Source organism: Rattus norvegicus, chromosome 13, assembly GCF_036323735.1.
Source record: "Rattus norvegicus strain BN/NHsdMcwi chromosome 13, GRCr8, whole genome shotgun sequence".
Taxonomy (NCBI): Eukaryota; Metazoa; Chordata; class Mammalia; order Rodentia; family Muridae; genus Rattus; species Rattus norvegicus.
In genome coordinates, this window is record NC_086031.1 from 454,874 (window position 1) to 476,950 (window position 22,077).

Consider the following 22,077-nt stretch of genomic DNA (forward strand, 5'->3'; position numbering starts at 1 on the left):
AATTTTATAATGAGGATATACTAATGATTTCAAAGATATTTTTATATCTGGTTACATGAAAAGGTGATGGCAGCTGTTTTGTAATTTCTTGTTGTATAAGAAGTCAAATATTTTAAAAATATATAAGTAGAACAATAAATTGTCTTATCTTTCTTGAATTACAATTCTTTTTATTCATGCAGGAAATAATCTCTATTTTTTGACCCAGTAGAGGTAAAATTTATAAAACTTTACAAATTCTCAGGCATTAGCAGTCTTTCTTGCATGACAGTTTCTCCTTTATGTTTTTGTTTTCTTTTCCTCTGCTATATATGAGACTTAAAGGTAGAGAAGTTAGTTATACTTTTAAAAATATACTTTTTGTTATATTACACTTCCAGTTAAGATTGTTCGAGGATTTCCTCCAAGTAAAACACATACATCAAAATTTGTGTATATGTGCTATAATGTCTTTCTCCATTCATTAATTGGTGAACATGATTTAAAAAGCCATATGGATACCTGCTATTTCTTATGAGCTGTGTGTGTGTGTGTGTGTGTGTGTGTGTGTGTGTATGTTTACATACAATATTATATTATTTGAAATTAACCTATTCAGAAAACCACACTCCTCCCATAAGCCATAGGTAGGAAGATAAAAAAAATAAAAATGAATGATAGGTATAACATACCTTATATTGAATTTTTTGGTTAGGAATTTTCTGGTGTCACCAAAACCAAAATGAAGGTTACTGCTATTACTCACAGTTACCCATTAAAACTTGATGATAAGGCCATATTAATGATGATACTATATATATCAGTAAAATGAGACAAGGACATTGTAATGATGCTATTGAATTCATTTTCTGTAGCTGATCTAACATTGAGCATGCATACCCAAAGATAATCCCTTGAAGGAAACTAAATTTTCATTTGCAGTGATTATAAATTGGAGGAAACTTCAGAGATAGGAATCGGGCATGTGTTCACTTCTCCATTGAGCTGTATGATCACAGATCTATGTGCAATCCCCATGCAGGCTGCCTCAGTCTCTGTGAGTTTATATGTGTAGTGATTCTGTTGATTTAGAGGGCTTGTTTATTTTTAGTATCCTTTATCTCCTCTGGGTCTTATACTCTTTCTTCCTTCTTTTCCATTGAGCTTACCTGAGCCTTGAAGGGATGCATTTGACAGAAACTTCCTATTTAGTCCTTAGTGTCCCAAGATTCCCCATGATATATCATGTCTGCTTATAGGTCTCTGTATTTGTTCCCTTCTGCTGATATTGCAGAAGGAAGCCTCTTGGGTGATAGCTGAACAAGAGCTGACCTATGAGAATAACAAAATCTCAATTGTATATTAAGAATCATTTTATTGCTACTTTTTTGGACTATCTAGTCTCATATTTTTGGTTAACTAAGAAGTGCTGGTTATAAGTTCCATCTTATTGAGTGAACTTCCAATCAAATCGCATATTAGCTTGTCATAGCCATAATCTTTGTGACACATTTGCACTAGCATATTTTGTCAACAGGACCTCATTAAAGAGCAAATGGTTTGAGGCTAGGATGGAGTATATTTCCCTTCTTTGGCAGCATGTTGAGTAGCTTCCTGTACTAAAGATAGCAGCATATATGACTAAAGTTTTTTGGAGTTACTTCTTAAAAAAAAAAAAATATATATATATATATATATATATATATATATAAAAATGTGTGTGTGTGTGTGTGTGTGTGTGTGTGTGTGTGTGTGTACTGTTTGTCACTGAGCCAGTCTCTAGCTCCAATTTTAATTTTTTGTATTAATGTTTAAAACTTTTAATTATATATAAACCATATATATATATATGGTTTTTGTATTATACCTCAAATGTCCCTCAATTTTAATTCTCTAGCTGTCTGCATTCCCTCCATCTTTATGCTTCTCCCCCTCTGTTCAGACTAGGTTCTCCTCTTCCAGTCTTCATATCCCAATCATCCATAATTATCTATTCGATTTTTCTTTTCTACAGAGATAAATGTGACTTTTTAAAGTTGTACTCTGTTTTGACACTGATTTGAGATATTGTAGACAAGAATGATGAAGTTATATTTTAAAACTGATGCGTTTTTTTGTCAAGATGACAAGCAATGGAGAAAGCAGATTAGTTTTTATTGTCAACATGATGCAAACGAGGCTCATCTGAGATGAATCACCAGAATCAGGTTGATCTCTGACATTCTCTGTGTGAGATTGCTTTGTTAATTGATGTGGAAGGGCTCAGGAAAATAGGTGCAGAAACATCCCTAAGCATGTTTTCTATATAAGAATGCTTAGATGAATATGAGCCAAGAGCCAGTCTGAGAGCAAACCAGTAATCAATATTCTTGTATTGTTGCTGTGCTAGGTCCTGTCCTAATTATTTCTCAATGTGGGACCATAACATGTAAATGTAAGCCGATTAAATCCTACTCCCTCCCAGTTGCTGTTTCTTCTGGGTGGTTTTTATCACAGAACAGAGATTAAATATTATCAAATTAATAGTTTTAAACATTAATACAAAAATTAAAATTGGAGATAGAGACTGGCTCAGTTACAAACAGTACATTGTGTTCTTAGAAAGGTTCTGAGTTCAATTCCTAGCACAAATATGGAAGCTCAAAACTGTCTGTTGCAATCTTCTGGTATTCAGATATACATGGAAAAATAGTACTCATGTATGTACATTAAGTAAATAAATAAAGTCTTTTAAAAAGAAAATTAAAAATCTATACAAATATAAAGTTTAAAGGCATTTAATTTTATAATTTTCATTACTAAAATATATTATGTATGTGTATGTATATATTTTTTTTCAAATTTTATTTTTTTTCAGATTCTCTGCACTGTTACAAGTATAGACTCTACATAAATTTTCATGTGAGTTCCATTATATCTACACATTGTAGTCATACAGTCAGGCAGTCAAATCTCTCTCTCTCTCTCTCTCTCTCTCTCTCTCTCTCTCTCTCTCTTTCTGTGTGTGTGTGTGTGTGTGTGTGTGTGTCTGTGTGTGTCTATGTTGTGTCACCCAGGTTGATGCTGGAGTACAGCATGTGAGAACTAATTCTCTTCTCCCTTTATGGGTGTTATATGAATCAAATTCAAGTTACAGTCTGCACTAAGCTGGAAAAGTAAGAGAAAGTGTGAGAACCCTGTCAGAAATAGTAGGCTAACCCCCTACCTAGGGGAAGTGACATGGAGAAAAAACAATGCCAGGAAATACCACAAATTCCACAAGATGGGCAGGACAAGGCCAAATGAACAAGACAAACTTCCAATTTGAGTTGACCAATAATTTTAATTGTTGCTCAGGGTAACCAATCACAGCCGTTCAACTCAGGCAACCGCTGAATTCCCCGCCAAAATGTTTATAAAAAGTGTGTGCTTTGTGAGCTCCGGGTCTCTTTTTACCTGTGTGCTGGGGGACCCCAGCGTACATTGGAAAAATAAACCTCTTGTGGATTGCAGTGATTCTGGTCTCTGTGGCCTTATCAAGTGGAGGTCTTCCCACAAACCCTTAAAAAAGAGGGACTTGAGAACTTATATGAAGACCACATGTGTAAATCTCATTTTTGAATGTATAGATTTATGGATGTTTAGTTTGATTCATAAAAATCTGAATATTGCAATGTAGGTCTGCAATCAGGAAAGTAGTTTCCTCCCCATGCCAGCAGGTAAAAATGATACTTTTATTTGAGTCACCAGGATAAACATTCACTTTGTGGTTCAAAGCAGTGTTCAAAATCATAACAGACCAGAAAGAATTTATCCCAAGCACGGGGCCAGGAGGGAGGCAACCAAACAGACCAAAGAAAGATGACAACCCAATATAAAAGATGAGGAAGTGGCTTCACACACACACACACACACACACACACACACACACGAAATGTTGGTAGACAGAGGCAGGCTTCACAGGATGACTTCTGTTTCTGTTTAAATACGGGCTCTTTGGGGTGGTACTTTTTGTCTTGTGTCCAACTATTAGGAAATAAAATGTTCCCTGGAGGTACATGAGGAGGGTAATAGGAAGCAGCATGGGAAAAATTCATGAGTCCCTTTCCATGGGTAATCTTGAACTACAGGATTGGTCCACAAAAGTCAAGGTCACAGTCTAGCCAAGGAGCCTTTTATCTGGGGTTTTGGTTGGCAGAAAACACCTTTACAAAGGAATAGACCGTGGGCTTGGTCTCCAGCAGGCTTGGGCTCCTCAGTACCTTAGGTAGTTCCTCTTCCCTCTGCAGGTGTGCGAAAGTCTATCCAGTTTCCAGTGCACTAGAAGAGCAGCTGCCTTGACACAATGGGAAGGGAGGTTCACCTGAGAGGAACCAGTAGGCTTGTAGCACCTCCTGAACACTGGCCCCCCAAGAGCAATTTCCCCTGACCTCTGGTGCCCAGAACCACATTGTGCTTCGAGATCATGTGGAAATGCAATGGACTGGAACCTGCCCAGTGACTCCTCAGATGCTCCTACAAGGTTCTCCCCATACTGCCCACCAGAAAACTTCTGGCCTTTACCCAGACTATGGTCCGAAATAAAAGGATTGACCAGACAAGAAAATGGTTACTCTAGCAAGCTTTCATCGCAACCACTTTGTTGTCCTGACTAAGGACTTCAGGTTCAAACCTCACCTGCAGCAGGTTCTGAGTATGTAAAGGGGCCTGACATCAGACTGAGGGTAAAGATGAGAAACAGAGGATCCAGAAGGAGTAACAAGAAAACCCAGAGATGAATGAGGCCAAGTGAGTACTGTCCCAGGCTCCAGATGTAAAGGAGGAACTTGGGTTTAGCACCAGCCCAGAGATGGTGCTGTCATTTTTCAAGCCCTGGACTCTTTGCTTCAAGGACAGAAGTGCCTCAGGTGAGGTGCCACAGTGTTGGTGACTCAGTCCTTCTGGTACAATACTCTGTAACCTCAGACACAAAGACAGGAAAGCACATGTCTAACCTAGAAGCCTTCTCCCTCCTCCACAGTGAGGTGGGAGGGCCTCCTATTCTCCAGAAGTCTGTTTCCATCTTCTGTCATAGCAGAAATCTAAGCCAGTCCAGCCTTGTTCCGGGGAAGGAAGGCTACAGGCAACACAGAGACCTTTTCCCAGGAGAGCAGGAAGAAATAGATCTGTCAAGTCCCAAAGGCATTCCTTGCTCAACCCTTCACAGTAGGCTCCCAGCCAGGAAGATAGAATCCCAGGAAGCTGGGGAAGAGAGAAGCAAACAAGCCTGTGGAAAACAACCAGTTCCCTCCTTTCTGCTGCTGCCCCTAGAAATAAGACAAAAATTTGACCCAAGCTGGGATTTCTGGGGAGTGCTTTGACCACCCTAGGTTTGTGTGGTCAGAATGGCACTCTGTGAAGCATTGTACACAAGGGCAGGGCTTTTGCCTGAAGCACAATCTCTGCTCTTTTCTGGATGCCCTGAGGAGGCAGAGAGTCAGGAAGATGGACTAAAGGAAAGGTCAACACATTGTCCTCTACATAACTGAGGCCTTAATTCCTCCCATGTCCACTCCTCCCCACCCCCAGGAATGTTTGGAGGCCCACCTGGGTCATAAAGGAATATGCCCTTTACTCCAGCTAGAGGAGGAACAATGTCAGGGTTCCTGAGCCAGGGGTTCTGAGAAGCCTAAGGCAGGAAGTGAATCTGAGAACTAACTAACCCCTCCTTCCCTGAGACAGGGTCTAACTACATAGTTCTCGAACTCATGATGTAGACCAAGCTGACCTCAAAGTCACAGATCTGCCTTCTTATGCCTCCCTTTGCTGGGATTAAAGGTGAATGCCACTACACCCAATCTAACTGATCTCCTTAATGGGTCTCCCATTTCATCCCAGCACTGTGAGCCCAGACTCCTCAAAGCAATCCTGCCTTCACCAGAGTGTCCAGCCTGTTCCATCCAGAGAGAAAAATCAATCTAGTGGCCCATGGGAAAACCTGCCAGACGAAGGAGCCCACAACAAGGGCAAAACAAGGCTTGGGGCATCAAAAGAAGCAGGGGAAAAAGTGGGGATAAAGTAGCAGTTGAACATCTTAAGAGGCAGAGAGAAACTAAAGGGTGGACAGGTCAGGACCCAGGACAGATGTGATGCCTTGGAATCCATTGAAGACATAGGGTGGGGCAGCACAGGGCTCAGAAGGCCTCAACATTGTTGACTGGCAGCATCCCGTGTAGCTGGTGTGCTCTACGATCCAATGCTTTAATCACGTTGATAATTGTGTCTCCATTCTGGAAGGCGACCTCGTCTTCATCGGCAGCATTGTAGTCATACACTGCACATTACCTCCCACTCTCACTGGGGCACTGAGCTGTTCGGAAACAGGGACTGCAGGATGCTTGGTTACCTGCTGCTTCTGGGGCTACTGGTAAACTGGGGCATTGATATGGTGAGGCTGTGGCTCACCTCTATGGGCCTTCGGTAGCTGCTGCTGTCTGGGATTCTCCGTGTCCCTATTCCACACTTTCACCTCCACTGGGCCCTATGTGGCTCTACTCAAATTCCTCATGGTATTTGATCCTGGGTCTTCTTGATACCCTGCAGCTATACAGCTCGGGCGTGTCTGCCACCAGGCTATAACCGTTGCACTTATTCTCCTCCTTGTAGCACACCTGACTCTGTAGCTCATTCTGTTGCTTGAAGCAAAGGATTTCCAGAGTTTCGGCCACCATGTTGAAGGACTGCTTGGGGTAGTGTGCATTGCAGTGAGACTTCTTCTCATAACTCTTGTTGTTCTTCATGTTCAGGGTCACCTTGCAGGTCTCACAGTGAAAGCATGCTTTATGCCAGACTTTATCCAGACAGTTCAGTTTTTACATAGGGTACACGGTCTTGCTGCACCAAGCACAATTATGGTTCATGGAGAACTTTTATGTAGTTTCTGAGGAAAGACTGGGTCAGGGTCGCCCGTGTTCATGTGTGTTCCCTTTTCTTTGGGTGAACTGGTGAGAGGAGGTGGCTGCAACCATGGGAAATATTTCTTTTGTGGATTTTTTTTGTAGAAAACATTTTTTTGAGCTTTTAATAGCCTATTGAATAATTTCTTGACTAAGTGAAAGACAAAATCAATTTAAAGAATGAGAATGCTAAATTGTATCAACTCATTCTATCTTCATTGTATAGGATGGAGCATAATCTCTTTCTAGATTCACAAAATTAGTATACTGAAGTTTAGATTCCTATATTTTTTTGCTTATTATATGCAAAGACTATGCTACTTATGATACAGTATACCTGTGAGTTTTGTTTTTTGCCCCCCCCCCCCCCCGGAGCTGGGGACCGAACCCAGGCCTTGCGCTTCCTAGGCAAGCACTCTACCTCTGAGCTAAATCCCCAACCCCACCTGTGAGTTTTAATCCTGTAACACATTTAATAGAAAAGGTGGAAGCAAGCATTAATAAACTTATACTTAACTAAATTGTTAACTGCTTATTTTATCTCTCAGAATAAAAACCTGAGCTTTAAGAGTTGTTCATATTCCTTTAGTGTGGTTATGAACTAAAGTTGTTTCTAATGATAATCTCAGTTACCTCTAATCATTATAGACTATGTCTAAATAATGAAAACATTAATTTTAAATGAAATGCTTAAGGATTAAATCACAATGTGGCAAACCAATTTAATTATTAAAGGCCAGTGATTTAAATGTATCACCTAAGTTGACTATATTATTATGCTAAATAATTTTGAAGCTTGGGTCCTATACTCATGGCTACAGAAGGAATTCCTGATTCATTTGCATCTGTTGCTCCTGCTTCATTACAGTTGTGCAAATTTGAAGGCCCCATGTCAACCAACGTCTGACCTTGCTGCCCTGGCCTTGCATTCTTTGTAGTGTGACTTAGAAAAGAAAAGCTTCAGCTCTTACTATTGTAGTCTATATAGACATTATGGCAAAGATTTTTGATCGTTTATAAGAATACCTTTTGGTACTATTTTTTACATCATTTAATAAATTATAATGATATAAAATATACTGAAATAACAAAATAAAATTGTTAACTTTAAGGTACTAATGTGATAGTCATTAAGTGACTTTTTTGGTTTTATGTGACTTCTAGATAAAAATTTCATGCATAGTGATAAAAAATAGAAGTATAATGGAACATTATGAAGATTACTGACCCAATAATAATAATCTGAATTCCCACATTAAAAATTATTTCATCAGGTTTTAATGAAATTCATTTCTACATTTGTCGTCATAAAATGTAGCTAATATATTTTATTTTATTGGATATTTTATGTATTACCATTTCAAATGTTATCCCCTTTCCCACTTGTTGCATCCCCCTCCCCTTCCCCTGTTACTGTGAAGATGCTCCCACTCCCATGTTGCAGTATAATTAAAAAGGAAAGTTTTCTATCATTTACCACAAGCTGAATCTGCCCACTCCAGCTGGTACTCCATCATGCAGTCTGCAAGCCACCCTCTCCTGGCTATCTCCCTTTTGCCAGCTTCTCCCTTCCGAGGTCTCACTCTGCATAAGCAACAGAACCAGATCTACACACACCAACTGCCTTTCAGCCATTTCTTTCATACAGCATCCTCTTTAGCCCAGTAAAGCAAAGCTGCAGACACTTGTAATTTAGCAATTAGATGTATGTGGTAAATTCCCAATCCACAGTTCATTCACACAACTAATTCACTGCTAATTAATAAAGATTTAAATTGCCAACCTAGAAAAGACAAAAATCTAACCTGGATCATCCTGCTCTGTTGTCTCCATCTTGATTCACATCCCTACACCACCACCCCTGCTCCTCTTCTTCCTCCCACCATCCTTGACTTTTCCCCGCCTGCCCTTCTTTCTCATCCAATGATAGGCTATGCCTTATCCTGGAGCCAGCTTGCTGCATAATGATATCATCTTACACTCCCACCTACCCACTTCCACCTCAATGCCCTGGCATCTCCCTACACTGGAAAAATGAGCCCTCACAGGATCAAAGGCTTCTTCTATTGATACCAGCCAGTTCCATCCTCTGCTACATATGCAGCTCTAGCCATTGGTCCCTCTGTGTGTATCATTCGTTGGTGGGTTAGTCCCTGTGATCTCTGGTGTGTGGGGGGGTTGGGGTGGGGACAGGGTCTAGTTGGTTGATATTGTTGAAGCTCAAGAAGAAGACCAAAATATTTCAGTCCTTCTTAGAAGGGGAACAAAATACTCATGGGAGTAAATACAGGTATAAAAACTGGAGCAGGGACTGAAGAAAAGGTCATACAGAGACTGCCCCACTTACAGATACTTCCCATATGCAGCCACCAAACCCCAGTCACTAGTACTGATTCCAAGAAGTGCTTGCTGACAGGAGCCTGATATGAACGTCTTCTGAGAGTCTCTGCCAAGCCTTACTGATACAGATGAGAAAGCTTGCAGCTAACCACTGAACTGAGCACAGGGACTGCAATCGAGGAGTTAGAGAAATGACTTAAGGAGCTGAAGGGGTTTGCAACCCCATAGGAAGAACAGCAGTATCAGCTAATATATATTTAACATTTAATTATGTTATTGATTTAGATAGGAACTCTATGACCTCTGGTGACACTGCAATGTATTATAGCCACTATATTTATGTTATACTAAAATTTTTATATTCCACAATAAAATTATGGTAGAAATATGTCATTCCACCTCTGTTTAGATGTATACAATGTTATGCTCCAAGAATTAGTTTAAAGTAAATTGTAAATTTTGAGTAACAATGATAAACATATGTTGGGTTATCAACTATGATTATTTAACACACTTGTAGGGCTTACTATTTACAAAGACCTGTTGATATATAAAATTATTCATGTTTTTAGTGTATTTTACATTGCCTAAAACTATTTCACTGGTAATTTACTTAAAATTCAGGAATAAGTTGCAAAAAAGACAGATGGCTCACTTGTTTCAAATATCTGGGTTGGATTTTCAATGCTCAGAGAATACCTCCCAATCATTGATAATTCCAATTCCAGGGAACTTGACACCATCTTCTATTGCTTGCCAGATCCAGAAATACAAGTTAGGCACTCATATGCGTGCCTGTACTCACACACAGAAAGTAAAATAAAGAATTAAAAAAAATTCAGGAATGAGGGTTTTTTTGGAGGGGAGATGGCTCAGCTTTTGTGTGCTTTTTTAAAAATAATTTTATTTGTTTACATTTCAAATGTTTCCCTCTTCCAGGATATGTCACAATAATGCTCCCATCCCATTACTCCTCTCCTCACTCCCCTTTTCCTCTATGAAGGTGTTCCTCTACCCACTCACCCAGTCCTGCCTCAACGTTCTTGTATCCCCCTACACTGGGGCAGAAAACACAGGTTTTGTGTGTCAAGCTGACACAAACTGGAGTTATCACAGAGAAAGCCTCCCTTGAGCAAATTCCTTCATGAGATCAAGGTCTAAGGCATTTTCTTAATTAGTGACCAACGGTGGGAGGGCCCATTGTAGGAGGTGCCGTACCTGGACTGGTAGTCTTGGATTCTATAGGAAAGAAATCTGAGCAAGTCAGGGGAAGCAAGCCAGCAAGTAACATACCTCCATGTCCTCTGTATCAGTTCCTGTTTCCTGACATGCTTGAGTTTCAGTCCTGACTTGCTTTGGTGATAAAGAGCAATGTGAAAGTGTAAGCGGAATAAACCCTTTCCTGAACAACTTGCTTCTTGATTATGATGTTTGTGCAGGAATAGAAACCCTGACTAAGACAAATACACGTATACCCTTCCATTCCATAAATAAATAATATACAGTACAATAAAATCTTTAAGGGATACTACAAAATTATAAATATTAGAATGTTTTAAGTGGTAATTTTTAACTCTTTAGAAATTTAATATTTTAGTCTGTGAATATTATTATTGTTATGATATTTCCTTATGATTATATTATGAGTTCCCAGATTATAAGTTTGTTTCATAATATTTTAATGACATTCTTTTCTAAATTTTTTGGCAATAAAAAGTAGCTAACATATTTTCGCATTTAATTATGTTATTGCTCTAACTAGGAACTCCATGACCTCTGCTGAAATCTCAATATAATGTAGCCAGAATTAATGATTTATAATTTGGTGAACTGTCTCTTGACAGTTGGGTTAGTAAACTTCATAACTTTCTATTACATTTATATTTTACAGAACATTAATTTTAAATGAAGAATGACAAAGTAAAACATATAATATGGATATATAAAATAAATTAGCTTAGCATGTACATTGTACATTGATAGTGCAGTTTTATGAAAAATTAGAAATTATAAGCATAGTATATAAAATATATAACTTTATAAAAGGAAACACAAAATTAGTCAATTTTTCTAAATTTTGTTTCAGAATATTATTTGGAACAATATCAGTTCTAGGAATTTGAGTTGTAAAAGCACAGAACTTAAGAGTTATTTAAAATATTGAGTGACAAATTGTGATCTAAATAAGTGATGACAACTTTATTCCATAGAGACTTGATGTGTTTTGTGTAATTTTAAACATAAGTCTAGCATCAGAAACTGTAAAAATATGATACATGATATTAACAGTTATTGCATAATTTTATTTAAATTACATTTATTTGTTTTAATAAAGTGAGAAATATATATTCCTGTGATATAGGAAATGGGTAATTAAAATTTTTGTTAACTTATTATATAAGTTATAAAACACTTGTAAACAAAAAGGAATCACACACCTAATCAATCGGATCCAAAGTCTATACTTTTCAATAAACTTCTATGGTGTTGGAAAAGGAATTTTAAAATGGTAGAACCTCACATTGGACATTATACTTCACTATCAAATATACTTTTAAGCACTTACCCATGAAAAAGATGAAAAATCTATGACAGAATTATTAGATTTGTATTTTCTTTCATAACTTGCTTCCATTAGCTGAGTACTGTCTTTCCTCATTCACTAATATTTACCATTTCTTATTTTCTTTTTTACAGGTTATACTACACTAACATGCAAATTTGTTTGCATATATACATACATAATTACATATCAGGGATACTATGAAATTTTATTTTCTTTCTGTGATTTTATGATCTCACTTAATATTGTGCATTTTAAGTCAATCCATTTTTAATGTAAATATGTTACAATTTTCTTACATAGAGTTGAATAGTATATGTGGCCTCAAGGTTTCAAAGTCATATCAACACACTTCAATAAAAAGCACCTTCAAATACTGAGTTATTAATCTGGCTAAAAATTTGGAATATTTATTTAAAATGAATTTAACATGATATGTGGTTCTTATACTCGGTACCTAAACAATTTATTTATTTACTTATTTCTTGTAATACTGATGGTTTAACCTCTGGCCTAATCCATGTTAGATAAGCTGTCTTTCAATAAGCTTTGTTCCCAACCCCAAGAAATTAATTTTCTACCTCACATATTCATATTCACATCCTGAAAATGCAGACTGTGACTTGCTAGTCCTTTTTCATATTATTTGATATTCATTTCTCAAATCTTAACTCTGAGTCTTCCTTGTAAAAAGTCTTTACTTAAAGCAATTTGAACAAGAGAGACATATTTTTTAGTGAATAATTAAAATGATGTGTTGTGATTTCCCCTGGAGTTTTGTATTTTGATGCTAATTCCGCTGCCCCAAGGGTGACTGCCTAGTCATGTACTCAGGACTCAGGTGACTTCACAGAACCTTCTCCCCTTTTAATTTGTAAAATACAGGTGAGGGCCAGTACAGGATCGAATGAGTTCTGTCATTAGACCAGAAGGAAGGATGGGTGGGAGAAAAGTTTGAGGAAAGAGGAGGAGGGAGGAGGAGATAGCCGAGTAGTCGTGGGACAACATGGAAGCTGATGTTAAGATACCGTGCTGTACCTTTACAGGTTGTTATGAATGTTCTTAGGAGATGGATGTATACAGGGCTTTGGATGTTTAGGTGGACAATTATATTTTATCATTTGGATCATAGGTTATTGTGTCGTGTGTTATTTCATGTAGTGATTTAAGTGTAAATATGTGTGCGGCGGCTAAAGAGTCTGTGCCACCACGGAGTTGGGATGTGTGCTCCTGGCATGGAAACCTGACTTGGGAATTCGATGGGTAGAGAGATTGTTGCCAGGCTCAGAGAGAGGCCTTCGGCAGTGTGATATGGGAGGGAGCAGAGCGGGTGAGACGCTTTGCTGAATGAGATTGAGACATCTTTCGGATACCTTGGGGCACTGTGGTGCTGGACCTAGTGGGATTTTATCTTTAATTTTTTATATTTTATAACAATGATGATGTGCTAAGTCAATTGAATTATGAAAGGATAATATCATAATGCTTCTCTTCTACCATTTGTTACTCTAATTGTTCTGCCTTCATGAAGTTTTACTCTGGGTACTTATAGTAGCAGTTATTAACAATTGTCATTGTTAATCAGCTATTTATTATATTTAAAAATGAAGTTGCAATTGAAACAGGTGAACAAGTTAACTTTGATAATAAACACAATAACCATTAGAACTTGCTTAATGAACTAGATGCAATAAAAGTTCAATCATTGTCAACCACTTATAGATTATGTTACTCCAAAATTTAAAATTTTATAACTAACACATAACAATTCAAGAAAGTAACTTCAAGTGAGAAAGAAATGGATGAGTGAATATTTTGAAGACTGATGTTCATTTATTTTCATGTATTCTTCAATTCTCTCTGGTTCTGTCTGCAAAGATGAATTAGTCATATACTTCCAGAATATAATGAAGGAGACAAACTTGCTAATTAAAAATTGCCTAACACTCACAATATTTAAATGTTCATGCTAAATAAAATTGATGTGATACCATTACCATGTCGGGGAATTATGTATATTTAAAAAATAGTTCTCAGGTTCCCTACTGACAACACGACAGTGACTGATTTTTTCATAAAATTTATTACAAAGTAAACAAAAAATATTGTTATTAAATTTTTGAAATACTTAATTCAAGTATCTCATTTAATTCATTATTATACTTACTGAGGAAATTATTTTTAGGGTCATTGGTTTGACACTGGTTAGTTAATGAATTTAAGCTTTCTTTACATAGCTAGTGACAAAAGAGGGATAAAATATAAAAATACAAATTAAAAGAGAGAGTGTGAAACATTAGAATTTTTTGTTATAGGTCATAAACCATTTCTCTTTGATGCATGGATGGAGCCTGAAATTGACAGCATCAAGCTAGCAGGAAGTAACTCTGTAACCAGAAGACAGGAGTGAAAGATACTAAAATTTAAGTCTTTATCAATGTAATTTAGCCATGTCTTTTACTCTTTCCTAAGAACACAGAATCAAATTACCTTAGTTAGGATGCAGCGTAAGACTTATGTAATATTCTTGATAAATTTACATGCTAGGGGAGGAGAGTACTTGAAGATAGCTGTGTTTTATTGTTGATCTAATATAATATGGAATATTTATATCACACACACATATGTAATTATATATGTTGTTTCTATATAGAACATTCACTGCTATCTCTATCCTCACTGGCAGAGCTCAAGTGCTGGTTCTGCTTCTGCAATGAACTTCCCATCTCATCTTACAGAGTAACATTACCTCTGGTAGTCTTTTCATTTTTCTCAATTTATAAGTATAGAGACTGATACTTTTCTCATTCATCTATAAACAAATTATGCCGTTTAATGTTTAAATATGTATCTTGGAAGAATTTCACATTGGTATGACCTTTAATGTGATATACCCATATGCGTGTGAAAATTTATAATTTATATTATACTACAGCTTATTGAAGTGTTTATGGATAAGGACAGTGATTAATATTTCATTTTATATGGTATCAATTAATAGGTTTAAGCACTAATTTTAAAGCAAAGTGCGAATGTTTATGAAAGACTTTGAAAAACATAAAAAATGTATTCCATGATAACTGCTTTTCAATTTTTGGTGTTACAATGAGATTCTCTTTAAAACTCATTAGCAGTTCCGTGTTCAATAAAAATTTCTCAAGAGTACTATATGTAGGATACCTCCCTATCAAGTTTCAGTTAGAGAGCTCTAAAACTACAAGACAGTGTCATGTCCGTGTTTCAGTTAAAATTCTAAAACTACAACACAGTGCCATAGCTTTGACTCTCTGCCTCATGATATTTGTGGAAAGAAGATACTACTGAAGACACTATGCATCTTAGTAACAGAACATAGATAAATCACACTGGAGCACAACTGGAATCACTTTTCTTTTCTTCTAGTATCTGTGGGATCAGAAAGTGTTGTGCAGGATTCTAGGGAAAAAATATGTATCAACAGCCTTCCTTGCATTTGGAATCTGGATGCTACAAAACCACTGCCAGACAAAGTTATGTTGGATGATATAATATTGACATGAGTATTTAGGGGTAATATGGTTGCATTTTATGCATATTACACTGCATGAAATACATGCTTGGTACTGTATACATTCTCAAAAGCCAATGCCAGGGAAGTCATATATTCTGGCAGGGAATGTAATCCTGTTGTTTTGCTAAGTGGACATGTTGTCAAACTTTGCCCTATATATTTATACCTATAGAGTATAGAATAATCCTGGTCTCACCTGGGTTGGAGAAGCAAGAAGTTCTTTTTTTTTTTTTTCTCTCTCTGTGATATTGATTTCAGAGACACAATCTGACCAAAGTTATAGAAAATGTGTTTGTTATGTGATATAGTTTCTAGAAGCATATCAGAAGCATACCCTTTAGAAAAAGGATTAGAAGGTATGTTTTTTGTTTTGTTTTGTTTTTTGTTTTTTTTTTCTTTTTTTCAGAGCTGGGGACCGAACCCAGGGCCTTGCGCTTGCTAGGCAAGTGCTCTACCACTGAGCTAAATCCCCAACCCAGAAGGTATGTTTGAACCACAGGATAAAGAAGGAGTTCTGTGAAATTTTCCCATCTAAATATGGCATGGTTGCTGCTGTAATGGATACAAAATAACTCTGGATACCTGCACAAGACCAGAACAAAACTGGACCACATACAATTTTATCACTGATGGTTGGAGAATGCTTGTGATGCTCTATGTTTTTCTAAGTAGAAATATGCAGACAACATTTCCTGGGAGAATATGTACTATCAGTGGTGTAGCCATTCATCACAGCAAATAACTCTTGTACCCAAGTTCAAACATACAATTCTAGTTAAACTCACTGTGGTATAGGAGAGAGAGATGTAAAAAGTAAAAGAGAAATTTGTTGAGAAGGAGTCCAGATGAAGAAAAGATGAAAAAGAAATGACAATGGAGTTGAAAATTTAAAAAAATATATGATAGAAACATGAAAATTTAAAATCAAATGAAAAGTAACAATAGTAAATGGGCATTTTTCATTCAATAGGTTTTTGAAGGAATGTGGAAATTTATTCTGTCTTATTATGAATGGATATGTCTTTGCTTTTATTCTTTTTCTGGTTTTCTTTGTGGACCTTCAAAGGCTTTAAACATTGTTCTTAGAGTGAGTTCTGCTCATTCCATGATATTTTAACTGTTTATATTTATATTTATATATTGAGCTGCTTCTTTGGATTCATAATAGGAAAAATATTTTTTCTTGTTCCACTATTTGATAATTTACACCAGCTATTGCTGTTTTTGTCCCTCTCTACAACATGCACATTTCTATATTTTTGTGCTTAATATCAAGATTGGGGAAGGCCTTCATTATGGAAAAGGTGAATTTTAAGTAATGCTGACATTGTATCTCTAACATGATATATCCAACATGAGTCAGGTGTCCCTAGGCAAATGTAAACAAGTTTTCTCCTTGCTCTCTAGTTTACTCCATTCTCTCTAAATTTAAGAAGTTTCATTATTTTTCTCATAAAACAGAATCATTTCTTCTACAGCAAGAACAATCCAAGTGAGATGCCTGCTTTTTCACAGTAGTGTGCCCTTTGTACAATCTTCTTTGTGAGCAGTTTATGATCATTCACTGGTAAGTGTGCACATAATTAAGTTTTACTTCTACCTGCATATTTGCTGATCTCTATGTTTTTGGCCATGCACACTCAGTTTTTTTTCTAAGAGGTTAATGGGACTGCAAGTGAAGAAGAATCTGCTTAGTTCACGAGATCCAATATCCCATTGATTATCTGCTGTAAATCCTTGCTATCCATAACCCTCTTTAATGGTAGAAGTTTCCAACATTTATTGGTCTGGTTCACTTGATGCTTCAGCTTTCTAAGTACAATAACAAAGTAAGTAAAGGATGGTTATCTGTGGAAACAATCAAGATATATACAAATTGCACTGCTTTTAGAGGGAAAGATGTATACCACATTTTTAAATAACTGTTACTGTATAAAAAAATCAAAATTCAATATTATAATGAGTGTTCTAATTTCACTTGGTTTGTATTCATAACTGGTACAAAAGGATATATATTTGTGATATATATTAATTGTTCCTGCTTTTAATACTGTCTAGGACAAAAGAAGGTCAATTTGGGACTCGACTAAATATTTAAAAAGAAATATAAATGTTAAAAGCTACATCAATGTTCAGGAAAAAAGTGGTATATAAGGAATATACTACACAATAAGAGCAAAGGAACAGAAATTATTTTCAGATGTTCATAAAAGAATACCTCATTTTTAATTGAAATCCAAAGAATTTCTGAAAGCATTGGGTAGAGACACCTAACTCACAATTTGTTAGATATTTACTGTCAAATGGGTAACATAATAATGTGTAAATGAGATGACAAGAATCACAAGGTCAGGAATGTGGCATGCAATGGAGACTTCTGGATCAATATAAGCCTCTCGTTTATTTCCATATATATATATATATATATATATATATATATATAATGACTAAATATTTTTGTCCCTGCAATATTGCCTTAATGAAATTTCAAGGAAAATTTTATTTCCTGGCACAAAGTTAGAATCAAATGCGAGTTTTTCCTAAGGGTAGGTTAAAACCTTACTGAACACATTAATGAAGCCAGAGGTTCAATCTCCTGTATAACCAGAAAGTAAATAGAGGAATAAAGGAATAAAAGATACAAGAAAACAATAAATTTAATAGAAAGTACATATTGTTTTAGAAAAGACTTTCAAGATATGAGAAAATGAGTATACATGAAAAAAATGAAGATGTTTTTCATTTATTCCAATAGGCTAAAAAATTATAACTATAAAGATAAATATATAAATTAAACAAAAGTCCCATTTTAAAACTCCCAAACCATGCAAAGGTTAACAAGAGGGAAGGCTTAAGTGTTCATACTTCAATCCCACTTAGAAAGAGGAACAAAACAATAATGGGAGGCAGAGGGATAGAGGGAACCTCTAGAATGTTCCAGACATTAGAGATGTGAGAGTCTCCCAGGACCTAAAAGGGATGACATTAGCTGAAATGCTCAACAGTGAGGAGATGGCACCTAAAGAGACCACCTCCAGTAAACAGACTTAGCACCCATTTGAGGCATAGGGTCACACACTCACCTTCAAAATATTTTATCTAAAATAATTCCTGTCTAAATTAAAGGGAAGGGCAAAACATGGAGCAGATACGGAAGAAAAGGTCATTCAGAGACTGCCCAACTTGGGATCTATTCCACAGGCACCAAATCCTGACACTATTACAGATTCCATGTTCTGCTTGCAGACAGGCGACTAACATGGCTGAGTATGATACAGATAATTAGAGCCAATCATTGGAATTAGGTCGGGGAACCCTAAGTGAGAGTTAGGGGAAGAACTGAAGCAGATGAAGAGAATTGCAACCCCATAGGAAGAACAACAATATCAAGTAACACAGACAACTCAGAGCTCCCTGAGACATGGGCTGGTCTGTGACCTCCTCTACATATATAGCAGAGGACTGTATTGTCAGCCTTTAGTGGTAAAGGATGTGTTTAACTCTGTAGAAACTTGATGTCTGAAGGAAAAGGGCTATTGAAAGGGTGAGATGAGACTGGGTTGGTTGGTGGAGGAGCAGCCCCTCAGAAGCAAAGGAGAAGGAAGATGAGGGAAGAACTCATGGAGCAGGTACAAGTAAGGATCATAACAATTTGAATATAAATAAAATAAAATAGTGATTAAAAACACACAGAATGACGGGTTTAGTGGAGAATTCTATCAGACCTTCATAGAAGACCTCATACCAATATTATCCAAACTATTCCACAAAATTGAAACAAATGGAGCACTACCGAATTCCTTCTATGAAGCCACAATTACTCTTATACCTAAACCACACAAAGATCCAACAAAGAAAGAGAACTTCAGAACAATTTCCCTTATGAATATCAACACAAAAATACTCAATGAAATTCTGGCAAACCGTATCCAAGAGCACATCAAACCAATCATCCACCATGATCAAGTAGGCTTCATCCCAGGCATGAAGGGATGGTTTAATATATGGAAAACCATCAACATGATCCATTATATAAACAAACTGAAAGAACAGAACCACATGAATATTTCATTAGATGCTGAGAAAGCATTTGACAAAATTCAACACCCCTTCATGATAAAAGTCCTGGAAAAAATAGGAATTCAAGGCCCATACCTAAAGATAGTAAAAGCCATATACAGCAAACCAGTTGCTAACATTGAACTAAATGGAGAGAAACTTGAAGCAATCCCACTAAAATCAGGGACTAGACAAGGTTGCCCACTCTCTCCCTACTTATTCCATATAATTCTTGAAGTTCTAGCCAGAGCAATCAGACAATAAAAGCAGGTCAAGGGGATACAGATCGGAAAAGAAGAAGTCAAAATATCACTATTTGCAGATGATATGATACTATATTTAAGTGATCCCAAAAGTTCCACCAGAGAACTACTAAAGCTGATAAACAACTTCAGCAATGTGGCTGTGTATAAAATTAACTCAAACAGATCAGTAGCCTTCCTCTACACAAAAGAGAAACAAGCCGAGAAAGAAATTAGGGAAACAACACCCTTCATAATAGGTCCAAATAATATAAAGTACCTTGGTGTGACTTTAACCAAGCAAGAAAATATCTGTAAAATAAGAACTTCAAGACTCTGAAGAAAGAAATTGAAGAAGATCTCAGAAGACGGAAAGATCTCCCATGCTCATGGATTGGCAGGATTAAAATAGTAAAAATGGCCATTCTACCAAAAGTGATCTACAGATTCAATGCAATCCCCATCAAAATACCAATCCAATTCTTTAAAGAGTTAGACAGAACAATTTGCAAATTCATCTGTAATAACAAGAAACCCAGGATAGCTAAAACTATCCTCAACAATAAAAGGACTTCAGGGGGAATCACTATCCCTGAACTCAAGCAGTATTACAGAGCAATAATGATAAAAACTGCATGGTATTGGTACAGAGACAGACAGATAGACCAATGGAACAGAATTGAAGACCCAGAAAAGAACCCACACACCTATGGTCACTTGATTTTTGACAAAGGAGCCAAAACCATCAAATGGAAAAAGAGAGCATTTTCAGCAAATGGTGCTGATTCAACTGGAGGTCAACATGTAGAAGAATGTAGATCGATTCATGCTTATCACCTTGTACAAAGCTTAAGTCCAATTGGATAAAGGACCTCCACATCAAACCAGATACACTCAAAGTAATAGAAGAAAAACTAGGGAAGCATCTGGAACACATGGGCACTGGAAACATTTTCCTGAACAAAACACCAATGGCTTATGCCCTAAGATTAAGAATCGACAAATGGGATCTCATAAAACTGCAAAGCTTCTGTAAGGCAAAGGACACTGTGGTTAGGACAAAACGGCAACCAACAGATTGGGAAACGATCTTTACCAATCCTACAACAGATAGAGACCTTATATCCAAAATATACAAAGAACTCAAGAAGTTAGACCACAGGGAGACAAATAACCCTATTAAAAAATGGGGTTCAGAGCTAAACAAAGAATTCACAGCTTAGGAATGCCGAATGGCTGACAAAAATATAAGGAATGTTCAGCATCTTTAGTCATAAAGGAAATGCAAGTCAAAACAACCCTGAGATTTCACCTCACACCAGTGAGAATGGCTAAGATCAAAAACTCAGGTGACAGCAAATGCTGGCGAGGATGTGGAGAAAGAGAAACACTCCTCCATTGTTGGAGTGATTGCAGACTGGTACAATCATTCTGGAAATCAGTCTGGAGGTTCCTCAGAAAATTGGACATTGAACTGCCTGAGGATCTAGCTATACCACTCTTGGGCATATACCCAAAAGATACCCCAACATATAAAAAAGACACATGCTCCACTATGTTCATCACAGCCTTATTTATAATAGCCAGAAGTTTAAAGAATCCAGATGCCCTTCAACAGAGGAATGGATACAGAAAATGTGGTACATCTACACAATGGAATATTACTCAGCTATGAAAAACAATGACTTTATGAAATTCGTAGGCAAATGGTTGGAACTGGAAAATATCATCCTGAGTGAGGTAACCCAATCACAGAAAAACACACGAGGTATGCATTCATTGATAAGTGGTTATTAGCCCAAATGCTTGAATTACCCTAGATGCCTAGAACAAATGAAACTCAAGATGGATGATCAAAATGTGAATGCTTTACTCCTTCTTTAAAAGGGGAACAAGATTACCCTTGGCAGGGAATAGAGAGGCAAAGATTAAAACAGACACAGAAGGAACACCCATTCAGAGCCTGCTCCACATGTGGCCCATACATATACAGCCATCCAATTAGACAAGATGGATGACGCGAAGAAGTGCAGGCCGACAGGAGACGGATATAGATCGCTCCTGAGAGACACAGCCAGAATACAGCAAATACAGAGGCGAATGCCAGCAGCAAACCACTGAACTGAGAACAGGACCCCCATTGAAGGAATCAGAGAAAGAACTCGAAGAGCTTGAAGGAGTTCAAGACCCCTTATGAACAACAATGCCAAGCAACCAGAGCTTCCAGGGACTAAGCCACTACCTAAAGACTATACATGGACTGACCCTGGACTCTGGACTCTGACCTCATAGTTAGCAGAGAATATTCTAGTAAGATTACCAGTGGAAGGGGAAGCCCTTGGTCCTGCTAAGACTGAACCCCCAGTGAACGTGATTGTTGGGGGGAGGGCGGCAATGGGGGGAGGATGGGGAGGGGAACACCCATAATGA

At 37.0% G+C, this 22,077-nt stretch overlaps 1 pseudogene; it reads right to left on the minus strand.

Annotated features, from left to right (window-relative positions):
• Positions 1–6,131: 6,131 nt before the first annotated feature.
• On the minus strand, positions 6,132–6,857 carry Lasp1-ps1 (LIM and SH3 protein 1, pseudogene 1; annotated as a pseudogene).
• Between the last annotated feature and the right edge of the window lie 15,220 nt (positions 6,858–22,077).